Source organism: Hirundo rustica, chromosome 4 (genome assembly GCF_015227805.2).
Source record: "Hirundo rustica isolate bHirRus1 chromosome 4, bHirRus1.pri.v3, whole genome shotgun sequence".
NCBI classification, from domain to species: Eukaryota; Metazoa; Chordata; class Aves; order Passeriformes; family Hirundinidae; genus Hirundo; species Hirundo rustica.
In genome coordinates this window covers 52,189,630-52,213,837 of record NC_053453.1, presented here as the reverse complement: position 1 = coordinate 52,213,837, position 24,208 = coordinate 52,189,630, and the positions used below count along the sequence as shown (strand labels likewise).

The following is a 24,208-nucleotide window of genomic DNA, read 5'->3' as shown; positions in this document are numbered from 1 at the left end:
AACCTCATAAAAACCCAACGCTTGTGTTTAAGCTAATCAATTCTTCCAAATTGCAAAATACTGATACACCATTCAGAGAAAGGCATGGTCATTTCCCAAATACAAAGAGCAGCCATGTTAAGTGAGTACTTACTTGAGTACTTATTTATGTACTTAAGTTACTTACTTAATTACTGTTCTCCAGTGCACATATTCTAAATCACTCTACCATAAGCATTATGATTTGGCTATAAAGCCACTCTTAAGCTCCCCAGCATTTCTTATATGCTGTGTTATGCAATTCCATAATGTCCAACATTAAGGCACACAGAACTTGACCATGCTCAAATCCACAGTACCCTGCAAGTGCTAGCATGAATTCAGACTGCAGCAAGACCATCATATTGCCAAGAGTTACCAAAATATACTCCAGAAGATGGAGTGAAGAGAGATCACCAAAAGGAATTCCCAAATAGAAGCCACCACTTATCAAATGGTTTCATCACTCTCTCACACGATAAGGCTGAATATGCAAAGGCTTTCATGGCAGCCTGGTGATCCTGAGCTTCAGACAGGTAACAGTCTTTCAAAGCCAGGAATTCTGGTCACGGAGTGACCTTGTATTTTGCCACTATATTGTAACCGACTATATAGTTGCCCATAAGATACCTGCAAGTTGAGAAATATACACAGGCCATTCCCAGTCTAGGATCATCAGGCCTACTGGGACACTTAATTTTTAACTCTAGTTCTTCCTTCTCCTTCCAGGAAGTCTGAAAGAACCTTTCAGACACTTGCAGTGAGAAAGTTGCTCAACCCTTGACAACTGCAGACCAAGGTGACAAAGAAAAATCTATAGATGGCTACAGTCTGAAGGTGAGCTAACACTTCCTTTGACTGACTGTCTCAGTTTTGCACAACTCAGTCACCACAAAGTACAGGGAAGCAGTTTCTAGTATTCACCTAAAATAATAATACAAAGCATTTATCACTGGAGCTCTGTGGAATTTCCACAGCCACTAGCATCAATCCTTCCAATCAGTGTAAATACATTTTGTGAACTCTAGATCATTCATTTTTCCTACCAAAAAGCCATAGTAAGAAGAAAAAAAAAAAAACCAGACCTGTTATCAGAACATTTACCATGACACCACCACTTGGTGAGGACACACTACATGAGACATGAGCACACTGTACCACTCACCATTCTTCCTTTCGCTGAGTGGGAGGAGGTTGGGGGTCTGGCCATGATGGAGGCTGAGGGTCAGCTCGGGCTGCAAGGTGAGCTCCTGCAGCTCATTGGCAACAGCTTCACTCTGCGGGCTGGGGGCCGCTGAAAGGGACACCAGCACCGGCTCATCATCATTTTCGCCAGCCCCTCCTCCGTCCAGCCCATTTCCAGCAATGACGGAAGGGGGCAGGCACACCACGCTGGAGAAATCCACTTTGGCTTTCGTGATGGCAACCTGCAAGACAAAACAGCAAAAACTAGACCAAAAATCTCACATGAGGGTCTTAGCCATATATCCAGTTCATCACAGTGTGTTCCATGCTATAGAGAAACGTGCCGAGTTTGTGTGATCCTCATCAGCTGAAATCCAATGAAACTTGCTCAACTCAGCAGTTTAAAGACTTGCATAAACCTCCAACAGCATCACCACAGAAACTACTAATGAAATTAGAGATTACTATAATTTTCTTAGAAAGTATGAGAACACTCTCCATTTTTGGTATTTTAGGAATTCAGTCTTGAGAAGACACAGATTGATTCATTCTAGTGAAGCGAGCCTATTTGGAACCTTGCTGATCTCTTGACTACTGTCCATTATATCAACAATAGTGTTTTAACAACAGTTTATTTGAAATCCAGTCATGTAAAGTAATCCTTCATAATAAACCTGGAAGGACAGCTGATTACAACAAATGAGGATTTTCAGATAAAAATCAACTGTGATCAAAAAATAATTCTCTTGTTCCATTCTGTCCTCCCCATTCACAATCAGTGAAAATTAATAGAAAAAGAATATTCCACATAAACAGAAAAGCTTTCCTGTCTTAAAGCTCAGCTACAGTAACCAAAATGTGCAATATATAAAGGGCTTTAACAAAGTAAGTATTTTTTAAATGTTTTATTTCCATAATTCTTTAAGTAGGTATTCAAAAGCCACTTCTATGTCCAAATTAAAATTCTTTTCTGTTCAGTAATTTAAACAGAAACAAACCAGCTCTAAGTCTCCAGTGAAATGGTTACTGTGTCAACATTTAAACAATAATGGACATTATACAAGGGCAATCATATTTGATTTTGATTTATGAGTACAGAAGTCTCCTTCTTAACATACTGCTGGTTCAACTCAGAAGACTCTGCACTGTTGTTATTTAGCAAGCAAAAGGTACTCGCAGACACTAACTTCAAAAAGAGGCAGGTAAAGCATAGTCAAAACTATCAGGATAATCCTCCAGAAACCAATCAAAAAGCAGAAACTTGAAACAAAGATTTTAACAACACAGAGTTAATTAAGTATACCCCACTTAACACTCATCATTAACCTGGATGAATGCAACAACATCAAAGCATCAATAGCTAGCAAAGGAGCTCAAATAGTCACTTTCCCCACTTGCATGCTTCGGTTGATTAGCACCATTTGCTCTGTAATACCCAGAGCAAAGTTACATAAGTGGTACAAATATTTGTTTCAAGAATTTTTCACTGTATATTTAAGACAACAGTAAGAATTCACTGGTAATGAAAACATGTTATTTCATCCATGTTGTCACACATTCATTCCCAGGACGTTATGTCATGATCTGAAGAGAAGCAAAGAAAAGAAGGGTGGAGAAAAAAAATAGGAAACAACAAAACCCACCAACTGAAGCTGGTGCTTGTTGAAACAAAACAAATGAGACTGAGTCAAACCTTACTGCTATATGAAGTATTTGCTTTTACTTTAGTTAAAATCTGGCTAGAAAGTGCCTACCCCTTCCTTGATATTTTTCCTGTCCAAAGCAAACGTGAAATCATATCTATTTGAAAGCAAATTGTAACAGTAATCTGAAAAGAAAAAAAAATTGGTATCATGCCCTTCTTTTAATAATCGATAGAGAAAACTTAAAACCGCACACTGTTAAACCACAGACTTAACGGAGTTTGGTACACCACAACAACCTTTGCAAAGGCTGGAAAGAGTTAAAACACAACCAACACAGTTGGCCTCAGGCCCTGTCCCTGTAAGATGGGAGACCTGTGGAAAGGGGCTAAAGGAAGAGTAATTACCCAGGTAGGAGGCTGCCTGGTAAGGGCTGTTGTCCTCACCTTAGAGGAGCCAAAGCCAATCTGCTTTATGGATGGAGATGTACTGGAGGCATTACACTTCACCTGCTTCCACATGGTGGTCAGATCATGTGCAAGCAGAAGTGCCGCCAGGCATGAAATCACAAACAGGCAACAGACATCGAACACTCACCCCACACAGATATGGAATGGCAGAATTCTCAACCTCCTGTCTTCAGTCTACCCTAGAAAAGAAAGATTTCCTTCCTCTTCTCAAAAGGAAAAAAAAAAAACAAAAAACCCCAAAAAACTTGACATGTCTCAAATATGCAAGATCTGCTTCAACTACGTAAATAGCAAATGTCTTTAAGAACTTCTAACACAGTGGATTTTATTTTCAAGAGGAATTTGTTACCTGCATGATGAACTAGGAAAATCACATTTCAAACACCACTTTAACAACAGTGTTATTTCCCTAGTATATTGACATTAGCCAGACTACTGAAACTGTATCATTTATGGAAAAGCACAGTATCAAAGCCATAGTAAAAGCAGTCCAGCAGAGCCAGCTACAGCCCAACAAGATAAGAGACCTGTGCTCACACACCATTTTGCTATGTGACCTTGACCAACACCACACCAAAGGGGGTTAATTGGTATTGAAATTATAAACTGATTTATAATTTCAATTTAATGTCCTTTCATTGGACATTAAATTGTCCAATGAAACTTCATCACAGCAGCTGGACTACCTAGAATTGCACCTGGACCTGCACATTTCCTAGGTCATGCAGAAAAAGACACAGATGGAAGGTATCTTAATCGTAGTTGGCATGTCAGTCAGTGTTTGTCCCACATCAAAGGAACACAGCATAAGCAAACCTTTTCTTGACACTCATTCTTGCTCTGCCAGCTATGTCCTGAATTGTGCTGGAAATGCTGCTTGTAGAGCCATACTGTGAACTGATCAGAAAGCTGATTCAGCTGAAATGCAATTTTTCATCTGGATCAATTCCATACAAGGCACGGTTAAACCAGCATGGTACAGTGGAACACCACAACAAAATACCAAAAAAATAGAAAAAAATCAGTCAGTCTGGACAACAATTCTGTTAGTTCACGTAAGGCTGCAGCTCAAATGAAACAAAACTGAGATGAACCATTCTGAACAATTAAAGTGCATTTGGTAAGCCTGCCTTCTCCTTCCTTCACATCACCTCCCACTCCAGGCCAGCACAAGACTCTGCAATGACAGAGAATAAACCAGGTGTAAAAGCTAGTTTTCTGGTTCACACTACAGCTAAATCAGGTCGCTGATGCAGTTTGCTGAGCAGCATCACCAGCACTTCACAAGGACAGAACCAGCTGATACCATTAGTGCATCCAAACATCCAGCCTCTTCCTAAGGGAAAGAGAACTCTTTTTCAGATCGGTGCCAAGTTTTGGTATGGAACACATCACCACAATTTAAAAAAGAAAAAAGGCATCCAGTCCTCAAGACTACAATAAAAGCTATAATTAGATGAGTTTGATTTAGATGTTTTCAATTAAAAGTCTGACAAGGGCAGAGAGGGATTTGAAAGATGCTTTGAGGATTTATAAACATTAATGCTACAGTATTTAGAAGTCCTGTGAAAGATGACAAATCCTTTTCTGCAAACCAGCATAAGTCTATTTCTAGACTTCCCAGAGAGTTATACCACTCTATAACTGTCATTGTAGAATGATCAGACAGTTACATACATTAATATGTAGAAACTAATTTAAATTTTACAATGTTTCTTTTCCTGTCATTTCCAACCAGACAAGAAATTTTCCCATAAAGAAATGTTGCCATGCCATGATCTTTAAGTGAGTCACTCAGAAGATAATGGACAGTATTAAGATCTAGTATTTATCCTCTATAAGGGTTTCAGAGTAAGTACCCTTAAGGATTTGTATCTGTTGCCTTACCAGACAAAAGCTTTCTATCATGGCATTTTTCTGTTTTTTGGCCAGCTACTTCTGGGACAAGAGTGGCTGTGATACCACAGATGGTCTACAGCAGCAGCATCAGCTTAAGCAACTTTTAAGTCCTCCACTGTCCAGCTGCTCACTTCTGTCACTACACTGCCCTCTTCTTGGACTAGGGAATCTATTGAGCTGAAAAACAGACATTCTTTCCTGATGTCTTGATTTGGAAAAAGACAGGTGTCTGCTAGGGAGGGCAGGGCCTCCCTTGGAATGGAGAATTCAAACCTCTTCCCTCTGAATTAGTATAATTTTGAAAATTACGGGGGGGCTCTCAGGCAAAGATGGGAATAGGAATAACAGTTCTTTACTAGTATGTATAACAAAGCAAAACAAACAACAACAACAACTACAGCATTAAAAACAGAACCAGGAACCTCGAGGGCTTTGCTTCACAAACCCCGGGGCAGTTTGATCTCACTGCCCCTGCAGGACTCTCAGAGCACCAAGCTGGAACGGTGGAAAATCCCGGGCTGGTGGATGAGATAAATCAGAAGCTCCGCGGTGGCAGCCAGAACGGCAGGGATGTCCCTGGCAGGCAGGGGCAGGATGCCCCGGCGGGGCAGGGGATGCAGGGCCACACCCGAGCAAAAAGAGCAGCGCTGAAGAAGCCGCGACAGTGGGACAGGCCGGGCCCAGCTCCAGCTGGGCAGGAGCAAGAGCTCAGGATTCCTGGGCACAAGAGCAGATGATGGTAGATTTCCCAGGATCGGACTTGGTGGTGACAGTGAACTCCTCTTGCAGCAAGCAAACAGCCTGGCTGTCCTCCCTCTGATGCTGAGAGCAAGGGAACATAGAGGGCTGCCTCCAGCCCCATCCTTTACCTGCTCCCAAAACTCGCATGATCTTCCCCCTCCCGACTTTTGGCCACCTCTCTGTTTTGGTTGAGCGTCCATAAGTACCCAGCTGTGTCTCCTAGCAAATAATGGGGAAAAATTCTACAAGTAAAAAAAAGAAACAAATCTAACTCCCAGCACTTGTGTTTTCAATAAAATCAGTTCCCCAGTCCATTGTCAACTACACACATAGCTGTGTCACTACAGTGCATGTGTCCATATCCAACATAAATGTTGAATAGATTAAATCATTTAATAACACCCCTAGATGACTGCTACCAAAAGTAGCCATCTGATTTTTTTTTTTTTTATTTCCTTGTGCCTTATTCTCCCTCATGATAACCACGCTTTTGTGTGGCTGGCTGGCAAGCCAGATCAGCAACAGATTCAGATTAAAACTAGCAGTGTCTGTGTGTGTATGTATGACCATGTCAAATTGAAGACAGATCAGTTCCTTGATCTGGTTCAGCCCGTGCTGGCTGACAGGAGGTAAGGAATGAGCAGGCTGGACTGCTCCTTTTGTTGGCAGTGCCAGTTTAGTGTCTAACCAGAGGATGTGGTTGTATGATATAGCTAAATTGGTCTAAGCTGGCTCTTGCCAAAAGGGGCGGTCTTGGACACATGCCTTTGTTGCTTCCCGGTGCCAACATTGGTGCTTATCTGCCCTTATGATGGGATAATTAATGGAGCTAAAATGACAGGAAAATAATCCAAATCCCCCCTCCCAGTTTATTCTTCACTAGTTTACTGTTGGTCAGAGAGGTTTCCATACTGTATTGTGTCTGTCTGTTTTGCTTCTCTCTCACCTCCCAGGCTTTGAGCTATCCTTCAGTGATCCTGGATAAGCAGCTTTAAGAGAAATTTCTCTAAGTTTGTCATACGGAAAATGTAAAGCAGAATACTGTTTTTACCAATGACTAAGCTAATCAGGTTTCCTGTGATATAGTGTTGCAATGGCAAGAGGATGCACTTGAAAAGCTACCATGTAAAACAAGCTTCAGAGCAGTTCAGTCTTTTTAACTTGCAGGTTTGATAGAAGGAGTATTTTACAGAAAATTCTTTATGGCTGTGGTTCTTAATCTTGTACCTTGTGCAAAACTGACTCTGTCTTGTTTGTCTTTAGACAAACTTACTTTAGACTTTACTTTACTTTAGAAGTTAGAAATGGATAAAGATTTGTTATTATTTACAAGTAATGTCTACTGTTTCTCTTCAGCAGGTGTTTCCTCCCAGGTGTCATGGTTGTGCTGGCTTGAAAGCAAAACCAGCAAGGGACTCAAAGTCAGAAAAAAGGATTTAATAGGAGGAAAAAGAAGGGAAGGGAAGTAAAAAGTAAAGTAAAAAGCAATAGTACAAAAGATCCCTGACAGAGTCAGAATACAACCTGATACCATGTGGTGGTGGTAGCAGTACACATGAAGTGGTCTTGTTGAAGCAGTGATCCCACAGAAAGGTCTGGTAGCTCTTGTCCTCTGGGAATCCAGTGGGTAAGGCTGCCTGTGCTGTCCCAAATCCCAGATTATATCCAGGTGGGAATGCTTGGCTCCTCCCCCTGGGCAGAGCATCTCACAAGGGGCTGATATCATTCTATGAGTCCTGCAATGGGTCCTTGATTGCCCATTAAACAGAGATCGCTCCTGGAGGGAGTTACCTATGAGTCATGCGGCAGGGCATTGATGGGCCATTAACAGAAGACAGTCTGGAGGGAGGGGGCAAGGGAAACACTGCCCAGCCTAGTTTCAACAGCTCATGTAGACGGTGATAGAATACATACTTTGGGCACATCTTACATTGTAACCTAGGGACAATGGTTCATGCTTGAACTGTTGTGACAGTGGTTATGTGTTTTATAGCACATAACTTTAAAACTCCTGAGAGCATGCTATTGCCCTTGCATGATTTTGGAAATATTCACATACTCATGACACAATTAAGATCTTGAGACTTAGTATTTAAATGAACCAAGGACTATCACCTTTCCTTACATCAAAACTCAATAACCAGAGTAAAACACAGAGGAATTTTAACTTAAAATTAAAACAGAAGAAATTTTAAAATAAGTGAGTAAAAATCAGAAAAGCAGAGGGGAAAAAAAAAAAAACAAACACCACAACACCACATGCAATTCCCGAATCAAGAAAGGACACCTCTCTAAACAGATTTCCCTTGTTTGCATTACAGGACTAAGTTGCCAGGGCAATAGTGATTTCCAACTGATTTAAGAATTGCTAAGCAACTCCCAGCACCTAACAGCAACAGCATGTGTGAGCACCTGGGCTATTTTGAGTAGACAGGGCAGTTTTTCATTTTAAACTTAAGAGCAGCCTTCTGTTGAATTATTATGCCAGCTAAGATCAGCCAGCCAAGAGGCAATCTTGAAGCAAAGTTGCTTAAGTGGACAAATCTTTGAAACGACCAAGAAGACTGGAAGAGAATGCCATGACATGCCTGAAAGCACCTATATCCCTCAAGTCATCACAAATTAAAAGAATAACGCAAGAGAAGTGAAGTTTACAGCAGGTGGAAGCAGTGGTCCCACATTAGCTCAAGCAGTTACAATAATCAGAATGAGAGATATCTTTAGACATCAAAGTCACCAACAAGATCATCTACAAAGCTGTATTAAAACAATTATTTCATTTCCCATTTGTCAGCTTAACTTAGGCACACAACTGTTGGCAGAATTATCTTTCCAGTTAATTGAGAGCTAACATGATCATACTGTCCATAAAGAATATATAATAGTCAGCAGCAAGGCAAAACATCACACAGACTGTATCCTGGAAGAGATACACTCTTGAGGACTTCTTCAGGAACCACCTTAAGTTAAGAAACCAAACTACACAGACCACTTTTAAAAAGATGTCACCTTAGATTATGGAGTTTTATTTTAACACACACATTCCACATGCATTTGACTTCTGCAAAATGAATCTGTCATCAGCCTCCTTCATTTCCACAGTTATTGGGAGCAGGGACAGGCAGAGGGGCAAAAGTAATCAAAAAGTAACCAAATTCACTCTGGATTAGAACCAGTGATTTGGAGATGTAAACTGTCTTTCCCATGATCACAAGCTGCTCCACTGCAAAGCCTGTATTATAAAGGCAAAGTTTGCAACACATGGGAATGAAGATGCTGGTAAAACACAGATGAGTACAACTTTATCTGAGCTAAAGAACCTGAATCTGTATATGTACTGTGCCGGTAACACTGCAGTAACAGAGGATATCTTTGAATCTTCCCTGTCTCTCTCTGCTACCACCTCCAGCAAGTCAAGCAATACAAGAGTCAAAATATTCTTGCTTGGGCCAGCAAGACATGTTATCAGACAAAAGGCATGAACAGCTGTATAAAAATGTCAGGACTTGAAGGAGAAAAGATGCACATCTAGTGCAAAGCAATCAAATGGCTCATTTGTGCTGTAGACAAACACAGCCTTGCACATGATTTTAACAACCACTCATCAATGATGGTATTTCTCAAGCCCTAAATATTTCCATAAAACATTAACATCTGCTTCACTCCATCCAGCAGCAATAGAATGTTTTTAGGAAGTCTTGAAAAATCATCATTAAACATTAATTTCTAAAAGCCACAAATAGCAAGCTAAGAAATGTAGATTGAGATTCCAGCTATTTTTTAAGAAATATTTTTCATTCTTCAATATGTATTTAGAGGAACTTTGTGGCTTTCAAGCTCATGGAACTTTGGGTACACAGAGAACTGATAATACCAAAGCTAGTTTTGAGATTAGCAATGATACTTAGAACAAACAATCCTTGCTGGGAAAAAAAATGAACTTTGCACCAATTTCTGAAGTGCTTACTTTAGTTCAAAGCATGAATGAGGACAACATCCTTCTAATTTCAGAAGACATTAAGCCTCAAACTGGTGAAGTCCTTTATAGACACCTAACTCCCTCACACCTCTCAGTGTGTTGAATGAACGATCTAGTTTGTGAGGCTAAAGATGATAGCTACTGAAGAAATAACAGTTTTTGCTGAAGTTCAAAGAACAAAACAGAGAAAAAAAAAAGTCATGTTCAGGTGTCATATGCCAGTGGGTACACTAATGTATTTTAGGCCTTGGTCATGATAGAGCTCAACATCATAATTAAAAGAAGAACTCAGCCTACTGCTTATCATGCTGTTAGGTCCTGCTGCTCTCCTTTTGTCTGATCTAATGATTGTGCACCCACAGGGTGACTCAGGTCAGCCAAACCAGCAGACGATTCCCTCTGCAAAAGATCAGAAACATTTTTGTCCGGATCGTGCCCTGTGGCTGCAGATCACCAGCTCTGATGCAAAGGAAGAAGCAGGAGTGCAAGGCTGTGCAGAGGTTTGACCTGCCTTTGCAAGAGTGGCACACTGAAATATCAACTTAACTGTAATGTCAAAGAGCACACAAATATGTAGCAGCAGTGCCGACTTAGGCAGCCTGCTACACATTCCCACTCTCATACCTTCCTCATTGTGAAACCAGCATAAATCTTAAAGAGACAACATGTACTGGACCAGATGAAAAATAATCTAGAGAAAAAACACTTCTTTCCAGGAGGATGTGTTCCCCAGAGTGTCTCACCATGGCCACAAAAACAGCTATGCCAGCAAAACACAGGGAGCTGAGAAAGGGAGCAAGCTGTTTGAGCCTGCACTGCTGCCAAAGAAATGCATGATGAACTGCACTGTGTTTACAACAGGATTGTCTGCTTTCCACCACCTTCTGACTAGCTGGCTTCCTTGCAATCAATGTCTGATGCATCTTTTAAAATTTCCTTCATGTTAAAGGCAAAGCATTCCTCCTCGCCCCATAGGGGCAAGTAGTGGAAACAATGGATTCAGCCAGCAGCAAAGGCATGTGGCAGTGGATGCCAACAACCGATGGAAGCAGGGAGGCTACAGCAAACTAGAAAAGGGAATGCTGATGATCCGCAGCCAGATGTGAGCTTTGACTTGGGAATTCACAGCTGAAAAAGTATGAGGGAACTCTTGCTGAATATGGATTTAGAGCAGACTGGGATGAGAAAGTCACTGGACGAGAGAAGCATGGCAGTAAGGCCTCAGAAGAAACAATATACTTTCAGACAGAGGAAATGAAATTTGGGTCTAGAATGGGATGACACAGGACATAATAAAACAGTGACTTAGGCAAGGTAGGAGAGACAGCTCAGGGAACAAATCTAGACTAAAATAAAAGAAAATAATTTTTTAAATTTATACATTTTTAACAGAAAAAGAAGAATTAAAATAAAGTAGTTGAATTTCAGTCAGTTCAGTTCCTGGCACAAGCACTCATTGCAGCACAAAGCAGCAGGCAAAACTTCAAAACTTTAGAACCTTAAGGATTTTTGGCAATTTACTTTTGTGTGTCTGAGGAAGCAGCTTTATATTTTACCTAATTCAGTCTGATCACAGACTGTGATTGAGATTTTATGTCCATATTGTATCACCACACCACAGTTTGAAATTCTCACCTTCTCTCCTTCAAGCAGTGACTCTGCAGCCAGAGCAATTCAATTCAGTTTGCTGCTCTGATGAAAAGCTACACTCTGAAACATGCTTGTTTTTCCCATTGTGATAGAAATCTGAACCCTCCAACTATAGATTCCTCAGATTTTATTAAAAACAAGCAGAAAACCAAACAAAAACCCTATACCAACAAAGAAAAAAATAAACAGAAGAGTAAGACCCATTGAAAAATGACAACTTTCAGTTACATCATGTGAAGTATAGTGTGAAACCAAAGCCTGAAACAGTCTACAAGAAGTTTTCTGACCCCAGTCACATTCTTTAGTCATGACAGTATGAAACTGTCTACAGAAATTAAACCAATCTGAACTGGTTTTGTCTCTCCTCCCCATCAACGGACACTGGGTGTGGAATTCAAATTTCTTTGCATTTATTGGCATCTTCTAATGCAGCTACCCAGCATGACATTCATTAAGTAGAAGGCCCAGTAATTGATTTACTAGATATTCTGTTCCCTTTTTCCCTTACAATAGCTGACTTTCCGCCCTTGGATTTCCTCACTACTGAAAATAGGTGAGAATTTTCTTCAGTGATTCACAGAGAAGCTAAGATCAATATTACTGTCTTGTTTAGGTAACCAGTTTATTGAAGTAGCAAGTACTCCCTAACATGGAAATCTAAACAACGTAAGTAAAGAACATGGTGTAGGGATGCGGGAATCAGAATTGCTGATGTTCTTTGCCAGTTCAAAAGATACTAAATTCAACTGCTGCTTTTGTTGAAACAAGTCTTATTAATTGCTCAGGAGCATAGAAAAGTGCACACGTGTGCTGTTTATATTCTTGACACTACTTTAGTCCTTACTGCACATCTGTCACACTTGACTCTAATATAAATTCAAAATATTTTATCTCTAAACAATACTATTCCTCACTTTTAGTGACTACAAGCAGTATTCAAGTCAAAACCTAAGAACAAAAAGGTGCAGACTAAAGACAGAAAAAAGAATACAACACATACCTTACTCACAGTTCCTACAAACCCAGCTCACTTCCATGCCAGCAGCTCTCTCCCCAGTCACTGAAAAGAGAAAACAGGACACAAATACTCAGAGGTTTTAAAACAAACAACCAAACAAAACCAAACACAGACATTTTCTCCTTTAAGATTAAGGAGCAAAGTCCTTTATCTGGGATTCTTTTTAAATAGAATCTTTAATTCATTTGGTACACACTGCAGAAGTTGGATTGGAATACCATCAAGAGTGCCACACTGGTATACACACCCCATGCTACTTGCAGAGCAGAACTTTTATTTTAGGACTGCTGCTTTGTCAGTTCTGAGGAATGCATTGTTTGAGATGTACTAAGGTAGAATATTCACCAAATCATATACTCAGTTTTCTACTCCCTGTACTGAAATAATTCTTAAACATTGGATAGTAGAACTTGGAGACTGTTGTAACTAGTTTATCACACCAGGTTATCCATCCACACAAAAACAGGGAAAAGATAAAAGTACATTACAGAGATCTGTCAAGACAGCAACAGGAATCCCATTTTGGAGGAGGGGGAGAAGAAACCTTAAAATGCACCTTAAAAACTCATAAATGCACTGAAATAACACACCATTTTCTTTTAGAGTTCTAAAAGGCATACACAGCAGTACCTAACTAGAAAATAATTACTTTGGAGGGTCTAGAAGACTGTTGTTTCAAATGGCAATAAAAAGGGTCAGAAGTTACCATTCATTTACTCTTACTTCCCTTGCCACCTTTAAAAAGAATACACATCGTCAAAGTTTCCATTCCATTTCCTCCTCCAAGCTTTTCCAACTTTAGGGCTCCCTAGACATCAGAAGCACAAAACTCTAGTTAAGATGTCATGATATTTTGTCAATAAGATAAAATAAAAACTAAACAGGAACCTCCCCAAATACAAACACTGCAGGCCAGATGGACTTTTGACATGAGCATTAATAAAGTTCCACTGAAAAGGAGAAAAAAAAAACTTCAACAACAGGAAGTAAGATCAGACTGATTAGTCTTGATGCTTGGATAGTCAGCATAAGACAAAATGCGAGCTTTCTGATCACCAACAAATAAAATAATTTTATTCTCTTTACACTATTTAGAAGGAGCTACAGGTTGCATATCTACTTGGCCCACTCTCCTCCATTTAACTCCGCTAATTTGATGGAGAAGGGATTTACAATACTGGTACAAAAGAAAAGAAAAAAAAAGAAAAAAAGAAAAAAAAGAAAAAAAAGAAAAAAAGAAAAAAAAGAAAAAAAAAGAAAAAAAGAAGTAAGGACACAACTACCTCAGAAACTTCTCTTACAAAGAAAGTTCCTATTTTTCTCTGAATAAAATGTGCCAGCACACATTAATTATAGCTCTATCACAGAATCAAGGAGTCATTCTGCCACCTCTCACAGTATTTGTCATCAAGTCAATATTTAAAATTACTTACAACTACTTAATTAATTTGACAACCCAGCAAACTGATACCACTGTAATTAAAACATAATAATGATGCAAGACTACACAATTACGTATATACTTCCAATGTACTTTTTATAGGATTGCAGATCCTAGATTTTCTAACAGGCAAGGCAAAAAGGCCTCAAGAAGTCAAGGAAAGCCTTCTGCAAAAATAGTAAACAATTAACCACTGTTAAGAGTTTGCTATTCCAACAAGATGAACAAGGTACCTGAGAATTTAACAAAACAATTTTGCTGCAACACTCTTGACAGTGTTAAGCACGTAACACCACAACTTAGTTGTGATGCTGGTTCTTGAAATCACAGATTACAAGTGAGTGAAATTGATGCATATATTAAATCTTGACTTCAGTGCAAGTTTTTGGCACAGTTTGGGTTTGAGTGGGTTCGGTTTTCGGGGGGGGGGGGGGGGGGGGGGGGGGGGGGGGGGAGGAGACAGTGAAGGGAGACTCAGGTATCCCTGAAACCACTTTCCACAACAGGGAACTGTGGAAAAGTTAGAAATGCATTTCATTTGAAGATTTCTGCTGGCCAATCCCTAATTTCCAGTAATCTTGGTTCACTGAATATTATCTTCCAATTTAGGATTGCAACAGCACTGATAAAGCTGAACAATCAACAATCACCATGCTGTTGCATTTAGTTTGCAGCACTTTATATCCATGTTCTCCAGAGTCTCAGTTGAGTCAAGACAGGTCCAGCAGTGAGTTTTTCCATGATCCGCCTGTCCTGGTACAGGGAATCTGCTAATTTTCTATGGAAGTGAAACCCCATAACCAGTCAAAATAATATCTGTATTTTCTTCAGTGCATTTTTTTCCTGGCCTTAGGTTATTTACCTCTCCTGACTTTCCAACACTTACATTAGCCTTCTCTGGTGCCTAGAGATCCTTGTTTTCCCTCTCAGAACTCATCCTCCTGGACATCAGGCATTTTTCTTACTTTCTCTACTCAGGACTAAAGTTCTGTTCTAGATACTCTGGCCAGTAAAAGGTCAACTTTAAAACTTTCAATCCCATTTGCCAACAAACTTCCTGCTCAACCTCAAACAGTTCAAGTATTGCATCCTGCAACTTACTGCTTGATCATCTGAACCCCAAATAGGAGATAACTGGCTTGTAACAGGCATGAACGGTCATCTTTTTTTTTTTTTTCTAATATGTGTGTGCTATTCAGATAAGAGATGCTGCAGGTATAACATATTCTTATTGTTATTCCTATTCACTCACTCCATGGAATTTCAATCCAGCTTCAAGATGAAACAACAGAAAACCCAGACACACCCTGCCTTCAAAATTAACAAGTCAAACTTCACAAATATTTAGCAGAACATTACAACTCTAATGAAAGACAAGCTCTTTTACTGCTCCTTCTATGCTGCAGTGAGTGAGCAAAGATTAATCTGATAACTGAAACATTTTCTGGCAAAATTCCACAGTTAAACTGCTTTTGCTATTCTTTGCCCACAGCAAAATCAAAACATTCCTCCAACACTCCTTTTCCTTCTCACTACAGTCAGTGCAGGCAGAACTCTACTCTCCTAGATTTTCTGAAGAAAAAATAGTGTCATCTCTAAGAAATGCACAAGTCTCATCTTGCTGATAAACTTCTCCATCCAATGGAAAAGTTTATATGTCAGTGTTTACAAGTTCAAGCCAAATGGCTGCTATTCCAGTGATTACAATGGCGTATTGCCTTCAGTGGTGACTTGGAGTTCCAGCATGCCTGAACAGCACAAACTGACTGACATGACTCGTAAGTCTGATCAGAACATGACAATGCAGAATTCATATCCCACCCTTCCAACACCCAGACTGTGTCTTAGATGGAGGCTTTAAAAAGTGATCTGCTCCTGTAAATCATGTCCAACACAACATACGAGAGCGAATTTAGAGACAGTTATATTAGGCCTAATATTAACATGGCCCTACCAGTCACTCAGAGAAAACTCTCATCTGGATGCAGGTCCATCATACACAGCGGAATAGAAATGAAGTTACCATCTGGACTGTAACCGCATTCTGCTGGGGAATTTCTTATATTGCTATAAAGATCACAAGGGAAGGCAAAAATAGTTTGGGTTTTTTTAATCATTCAAGTACAATCTTTTGATTTTTTTTTCAAGTCTCTGCCTGAAGAAGCTTCCTTGTAATTGATAGAAAGTGAATCCTGTCTCATCTTTGCTCAGAGCTGTACCATCACACATATAAACAACTGCAGAGTGAATGAGTTCATCATAACATGGCTATGGTTGTGTGTGTAAAGGATGATCTCATCTGAGTAAGCCTAAACAGGGTATCAACCACACGGATCAGTCATGCAATGAAGATACATCCTCCGTGCTCCACTAAACCACAGGAAGGGTAGGACTCAAGGAACCACACATCCCCTCCCTATGTGTGTCTATAACGAGTCGTCATTGCCATATATTACAGGAAACATTAATTTGAGGTTGAAACAATCTGTGATGTAGTCTGTCCCAGACCAAAATTAATTTCACAGAACTAGACATATCACTTCAGTCTCCTGTTCCCCTAACATGAAGATACTCTGAAAATGGGTAGTCAGCACATTTGCCTCACTAGCAGATGGCAAAATAGGAAAGTTTCTGCACTGCTTTATGTCAGGGCCTCTGCACTGTGGTACATACACATTTCAATATGAGCCCATGGCAGGCAGAGACAACAGCAGCAGCAACGCCTGACCATGTCCAGGAGAAAGTTTTTCTTTCAGCACCAAAAAGGCAGCCCCCAGTGATCAGCTGTTAACAAATAACGTGCTGGCACACACAGCAGCAGCTACCATGCTTCCTCTGCTGTACTCCACAAAAACTCGGCTTTTCTGGATCAGCAGGGCCCAAACAAACTGAAATAAGGAGCATAAATCAATTAAGAGGGATACGCAGAAGTAGTCGACACTCTAGTTTGTAGTAAGAGAGCAAAAGCAGATGGATGGGACAAGGTTAAGGTGCAGAAATCTCCAATTCAAAGCTCAGCCTTTAGCTTTCAAGATTTAAAAAGATTTGCGAATCTATGTTAAATTTCACCTTCTTACAGAGATGTTATCAATATGGCTGTGTGCATAAATCCAAAATATTTCTTCACACAAGAATAATTATGCCACACACACACACACGAAAATGGGGCAGGGAAAGGGAAAGCTATGCTGGACAAACTAAATTTATTACATAAATTTCTGAAAGATAAACCAAACTAATTTAAACAATTACATTACTTCACTAAGTGACAAATTCAAAGATTTATCTGTGTGGAAAATAAGTGTCTTGAATAAGAAATAGGAAAGGATCCAAGGAATACTGACAATACTGTCAGCAGCTTTGTTTCTTCACATCTGAAAACAGAGTATCAGACTGAGGGCAGATTCCTGTACAAGCTATATGCACTGTTTGCCCTCCACAAGGACAACCTAAAAATCAGAAGGCTCTAACTGACCAGTGTGGTACATCTAAGTCTGGTAATGAAAACTGTCCTCATCCCTATGCCATTAATTTCCCCGAAGAAGCCACTTAACAGTGTTTGCATTGCAGAAAGCATTCAAAGGTTGGAAGGTGAAACATACACATTAACCGCACACAGAGCATCCCTGAAGAACTGAACAGAGTATTTGACGAAGAAATGAGTTTCTGAATTCACACAAACTCATCCATTTCATCTGACACCCACACATAAAAGAAGAATCATAGGAAGAGTTTTAAACTATAGCTCCTTTTAGCTGTAGCTCTTACTAATCCGCTCCTCCACTCTAGCTATGCATTCCTGCAGCCCCCTCCCATTTTTTATTTGGGGGGGTCTGTGGGGGAAAGGAATAGAACATGCCCAGATTAAAAATCAAGTCTCTAACCTGGCCTAGCATGCAGCTCTACAGACTCCACATCACTACTGAGGTGACAACACATGGTGGGGAGAGGAAAAAAAGGCAAATGGGAATAAGAGCAGTTTAAGACAGCCCTATCACTAAAAGAAATGTCTGTGTAACCACATCCTCTGTTTGCAGTCACAGTCCAGCAATATGTCTAACAGGAAATAATTAGATTTGGCTTTCCCAGAGTAGATGTCTGACAATTTGAGAACGCTGAACAGTTGCTTTTTCTGCTTCCTCTCCGACAGTTTCTCAGGAAAAGACATTGACCCTCAGGATACAACTGATAAAAAAAAAACCAACCAAACAAACAAAACCTCTTAAAAGGAAGAGCTTTGTATAACTCCAGCATGATTTGCTAACTATTACCACTTTTTACATGGAGGAAATCAACAGTGCTCCTCAAAAGGGATCTTAATCAAATACTGAATTATCAGTAAGTCAACAGATATTGAGATAGTCCAGCTGTATTATCTACAACACAGGAAGGACAGCTGAGTATAGACAGCAAAGGCAGAAGAGTGTTGGAGTTGCTACAAATTATGCTTTTGAGGTAAAAAGCATATAAGGAGACACTCTGTACATTCCAAATGAGTGCAACAATTAACCTTGTGACAATGTTTTGACACATCGTAAGAATTCATCTGCTTTCTGCTCCAACATCCAAACCATTTTTGTTCTGATTTTTCTCTCTCTAGTATAGCTGCTGTTTTCCCCACCAAATACCATACAGGAATTTAATCATGGCTCAGTAGTGAATTAAACCCAGTAGGGAAGAAAAAAAAATATTGTTATTAATAATAATATCATCAATAATTAAAGGGTACTTTTATTGCCTGAATCTGCATTTCACCTGGAGGTTCAAGGATGAAAGTCTGTGAAAAATGCTGCTGCTTTGACATGCCAGTAGAAGTCAGCATTAAGAAAAACACATAAGCAAGCAAGCACTCCTCCTCAAACCTAAGAGTTTCCCATTATTTCATATTCAAGAGGAAAAAATAATGACTGCTTTTGGAAAAATGCCACGTTCTCTTAGTTCTACATCAAAATGTCTTCTCTACTCCCTTTCTTTGCATTTTATTTCATTATCTGCTTGTTGCCTAAAGATTTGGGAGCCTTCTCCCACATGATGATAAGAGTGGATGGCCCTAATTAAACAGAAATTAAAGCTGCTTCCACAACTATTGGAACCAGTGAACATAGCACTGGTCAAATTTTGTACAGAATAGCGTGATGCTCAAGAAGTTGTAACTGGCAATATTTCACTCTTTTCTTGAAATCACGTTTGGTTTCTAAATTATAAGTGAGGAAGGACTGGAAAGGGCTCAATAAGCCAGTATCTGGTAACTAAGAAGAGTCAATTTGCCTTCTTGTGGAAAGCTTAAAGCATTTGCTTTTAGCCCTGAGTCTTTTGCTCCTTCCAGCATAAAGCAGAAATCTAAAGAACAGAAAAGGAGTTCACAGTCAGCTTCCAATCACACACTTATTTTAAATTCTATTATTAGACTCTATTTAATCACAACTATTAGATCACTTATTAAATCACTGCAGCAAATGGGAACTAATCAGTGTCCCTTTCATTTCGTATTCAGTAATGACTGAAATATTTTTGGAAATACTTATGAACATCTGAAGGTTTTACACTTCTACCAGTTCAACAATATGGATTTTACAGAAATGTGTTTTTACAGAAACCTAGTGAGGGGTTTTGTGCAAGCAGCACATATATTTTAAAATCAGTGGTGGAAGTTCATTTGTATTTTTACCTGAAAACCAACACAAAAGTAGAAAACACACTTCCAGTAAGTCAGCTATGCCACAACTAGCCCTGAAGTCAAACACAAATTTAAAATAAAGACCAAACGTTGGGATATACATATTCAGCCCAGAATAGCCTCACGTTATATTTTCCAAATATTCAGAGCGGTGTCTTCAGATACTACCAAGAAACAAAATGCATATTTTGGGTTCCAAGATACAGAAAAGAAGCTACAAACTCAGAAACATATTTAATGTCGTCAAAATTTATTTTCTCTGGATGGCAGATTAAAATGCAGTTTCACTGATGCTGTCTGGACAAATGATACCAGAAAGGGACTGCTATAAGCAGCAGCAAACCTGCAACCCTTTATTCAGCTCTCTCAAGGCTTATTTTATAAAACGGAACCACACAGACTCGTATGAACACAAAGTTTGCATGATGTAGTGTAAGGCTACACAGATCCAGATCATAAAGGTCTCCGGAGGGTTATTTCCACTGACACACATATAGAATTGTCAGTTTTCATCCGTAACCAGGGAAGACGTGAAATTACAGCCCTCTTAGATACAAGATTTTACAGTCACAGAGAGGAAGACAAACGGGTGAGACACGCGGATGTTACCTCAAACAAGCACCCAGCCACAGCATGGACAAGCATCTTCCCAGCGGGGAAAATCAACCCTGTTCAAGGGAGCCCGGTGGAGGTAGCAGGACACGGCGGCGGCTGCTGCCCAAATCCTCGCGAACCCCTGTAAGCACTGCCTGGCCCCGAGCGCCGGAAAGAGTCCCCTGAAACCACCCCTCACCGACCCGCTGAACGCACGGCACCCTCCCCCGGGGGGAGGACGGGGAGGGGCGCAGACCGCTCCGGAGCAGCGGGGACACAGCGCGGGGGTTCCGGAGGGGGCGCAGCCCGCCCCGCGCCCACGGGGAGCGGCCGAGCCCCAGCGCGGGGAGGCCCCTCAGGGCGGGCCCGCGCCCACCCTCCCTGTCTGCCGCTGGCGCTCCCCGAGGCCGCCTCGCAGGTCCCGGCCGAGCCGGAGCTCCGCGCTCACCTGGTCACGGCTCCATCTCGCCCGAACGCGCCCGTCCCCGGCGGAGAAGGCGCCACCCCCGCTCCCGCAGCCCGGCCGCGCCACCACCGGCCGGCGCCTCGCAACCGCGGAAGAGCCCGCCCCTCCCCGGCCTCGCCAATCAGAGAGCAGACGCGCCGGTGAGCGGCACGAAAAGTGACCAATGGACCGCTAGCACCTGGGGAAGCTAACGGGGGAGGGGGCGGGCGTCACCTGACTGACGGGGCACGTAGCCAATCGAAAGGCAGAGGTGAGGTCATCGCGGGCGGGGCGGAGGGGGAGGGGTGCCTGCTGCGGGGACAGGGAGCCTGCTGGGCGGGGAGGGGCGGGGCCTCGCCCTTAAAGGCGCAGCGCCGCCCGTGTGGGCGCCGCGGGGTGCGGGGATGAGTTAGTAAACCAGGGGGACGGTGAAAAACATGGAACATCCCGTGTGTGCCGGCAGTTGTGGGAGTCTCGGGTTTAATGACAAGCCGGGAATATTTACCTTCTTTTCGCCCATGTTTCCGCCCAGCACCGCCCACGCCTAATCCTTGGGATGGGAATGGGGGGGGTTCCCAGCAGAGGCTGGATCTTAAGTGCTGGAAACTAAATGCAGCAGCATGGTGATTGTTCAGCTTTATCGCCAGACCGTCACAGTCTTAAATCAGAAGATATTATTCAGTGAACCAAGATTACTGGAAATTAGGGATTGGCCAGCAGAAATCTTCAAATGAAATGCATTTCTAACTTTGCATTTTAACACTTCGCTGTTGTGAAAAGCAGTTTCAGGGGTACCTGAGTCTCAAAATCCCAGAGCGGCCAAAAATGTGGTTTGTGCTGCTATCACTGCCTGACCTGTGACTGAACTGGAGGATGCCTGCCAGGGTGGTCTGTTCCCTCTCTTGGAGAAGCATGAAGCTTCTTGACGTGGTACAAAGCCAGGAAGATAAATGGTGCAAGCAGGTGAAATGTCCATAATAAAAACTTCAGCTGATTGTGTTGAGGTTGCACAGAAAATAGAGCAATGATGGCATCCATAAAGGTCAGGACACGAGACCGTAATTGGAGTGTTATAATATTGTTATAAATAGTCAGTGCACTTTACCTGCAGTGATGTTCTCACCCCTGCTTACTGTATCTCAAAAGGACTTGAATCATGACAGACTGTAACAATGTTCTGTGAAGGACTGTCTCGCATTGTGAAGCTGAAAAAGCTGGGATCACCTTTCAAAACAAAGAAAAGAGCGAGGTATACAATAACAAGTGATATAAACAAGGCATCATGGGCCTTTCCTTATTCTCTCATATAGTCAGAGAACTGGATGATATGCTATAACTGCAAAACAATATATGTGAAGTAGTTAGGAAAAAATGTTTGTGCCATGTACAATTAATCTGTGAACTTCATTATAAGAAACTTGATGGTACAAGTATCTAAGAAGAACCTAATTCTTAGCCAGTTATTGCCAGTCAGCCACTATCTTGCCCTGGTTTTCCAATCCTGACACTTACAACTTTTTGCTTTTCATTCACAGGGATCTAGCTCAGCTTTGGCTACACACATAAATCTTTGAAGTAACATAATTCCTCTCTCTGCTGTTTGACAGGGTTAGCCTTCCAGAGGTGGTTCAGTGGAAGAATAGAGTCAAAACCACAAAACATTCCCATGCAGGATGGTAACTCTGGGAGTTTCAGGTTTAACGACAAGTCAGAAATATTCACCTTCCTTTCTCCCATGTGTTCTAACAGCTCTTCTGGGTTCTGAGACAAATACTCCAAGTGAAGGAGAAAGCATGGATCTCTTTCTGTTCTGCATTGCCAATTTTAGCAACAATGGTGTGTGGATCATTCTTGAAATCATTTGCTTAGAAGACTTGTTAATAGATCTGTTTGCAGAACAGGGGTGGACAGGTGATGTGTGAAAGGGCATACCACAAACTGACGGCAAAATTCACAATTCTGCCCATATTTCCAGTTCACACGCTAAAGTCCTACTCACAGTATCTTCCTTCAAACAGATGAACATTTAAGAGATGGAACTGATTTTACAAATCATTTTACAAACTCTGCCTGTTACAGATTGTTTTCAGTAGGTAGTACTATGTTTTTCTAAGTTTTCAAAGGTATTTACAGGCCTTGATAAAGATACAGTAGGGGAAAACATAAAGAAATCATTCTGCTTATCCATAATTTTTTTTTGGTCTTCACCAGGAACAGGGACAAGTGAAGAACACATATTACATGCAAGCTATATTTTTTTTGTTTTAGTTTTAGTTTTGAAGGCCTCATTATTTTCAGTAACTTTCAATTTCCTTAAGACTCATAATTAATTAATTAAATTCACATTTTATTAACAAATGCATAAGAACATCTGTAGGATTAGTAAAGGCAGCAAATTTAGTCTATTAAATTATTTCCATTGGATTTAATGTTAGATTAAACTTTACACTGAACAAAGAAGGAAACAGTGCAGTATAACAGAATACAACAGAATTCAATACAGTCACAGTGAGACTATATATGTGCAGTTCTGAACTCAATTGCATAATTACAAAATCAAGTTACTTCTGGGTGCCTACCATGAACAACTAAGCCTGGGACCTTACACGGAAATATTTGATTTTCCTGACCTGATGTTTTAGTCACCTTTGACTTAGCATTCACTGGTGTGTTTGGATTTCCTTTCTCTTTAACGAAAAGCAGGTAAATCAAAAAAGAACAAAGTAAAGAATGTCCATAAGAGTATTTCTAAAGGTAAAGTTCCTAAAATGGCTCAAATGCGGTGCTTAACATTAAAGGTTGGATGGCCTTCAGCCATCTAAAGATGACTGCTTAAAATCACAAACTATTACAGAAACCTTAATGACCCAACAACTCAGAACATGCCTAACAGTGCCTCGGCATTAGGATGATGGACAAATCATCTAGAACCTTGTTGGCACAGATAACTGGTCCAGCTTCATTTTTAGGGAGTAATGAATTCTGCCATCTTGGCTTCTGACTGGTAACATGTATTTTAGCAGCTCAGCACTCAGCAAGATCCCAGGTTTTCCAGGTGTGTGCACAGACCGCAGCAGCAGGTGTTCCTGCGTGTGTGTACCCACAAGCAAGAGCGTGCAGGGACGTCCCAGGCCTCTGGGGAAGATCCTTCCAGAGGCAGCTAGCCAAACAGGGATGATTGCCAGCCCTGGGCTCAGCAGAGCCTGCACACCAGGAGCTGCTGTGGCCAGGCTCCTGCAAGACCTGTGCTCAAGGGAAGCCACCCCAGCAGTGCCTCTGCCTCAGCGCCTCTGGTGAGCAATTGCATGGAGACGGATTCTGCTGAGCCATAATTGCCTGGATCAGGGCTGCAGGAGCCCTTACAGCAGACCAAGCACTGTCCATCACTTGATCAGCTGAGCTTCCCTGCCTGGCCTCCAGCCAGAGCCTACAATCCCTCACAGGCTGC

The 24,208-nt window shown here is 41.2% G+C and overlaps 1 protein-coding gene across 2 annotated transcripts in view; it reads right to left on the bottom strand.

Moving 5' to 3' along the window:
- The window catches only part of MRTFA (myocardin related transcription factor A), a 104,428-nt gene extending 83,563 nt beyond the window's left edge, over positions 1-20,865 (bottom strand). Inside the window, exons 1-3 of one of the 2 annotated variants that reach the window (XM_040061133.2) lie at positions 20,764-20,865; positions 12,586-12,645; positions 1,184-1,445 (exon numbers count right to left, since the gene is read on the bottom strand). The gene's annotated coding sequence lies outside the window, so the exon portion shown is untranslated. Of the gene's footprint in view, positions 1-1,183; positions 1,446-12,585; positions 12,646-20,330; positions 20,468-20,763 lie in introns of those variants that run through there. The other variant, XM_040061135.2, reaches the window with a different exon arrangement.
- Positions 20,866-24,208: the final 3,343 nt, after the last annotated feature.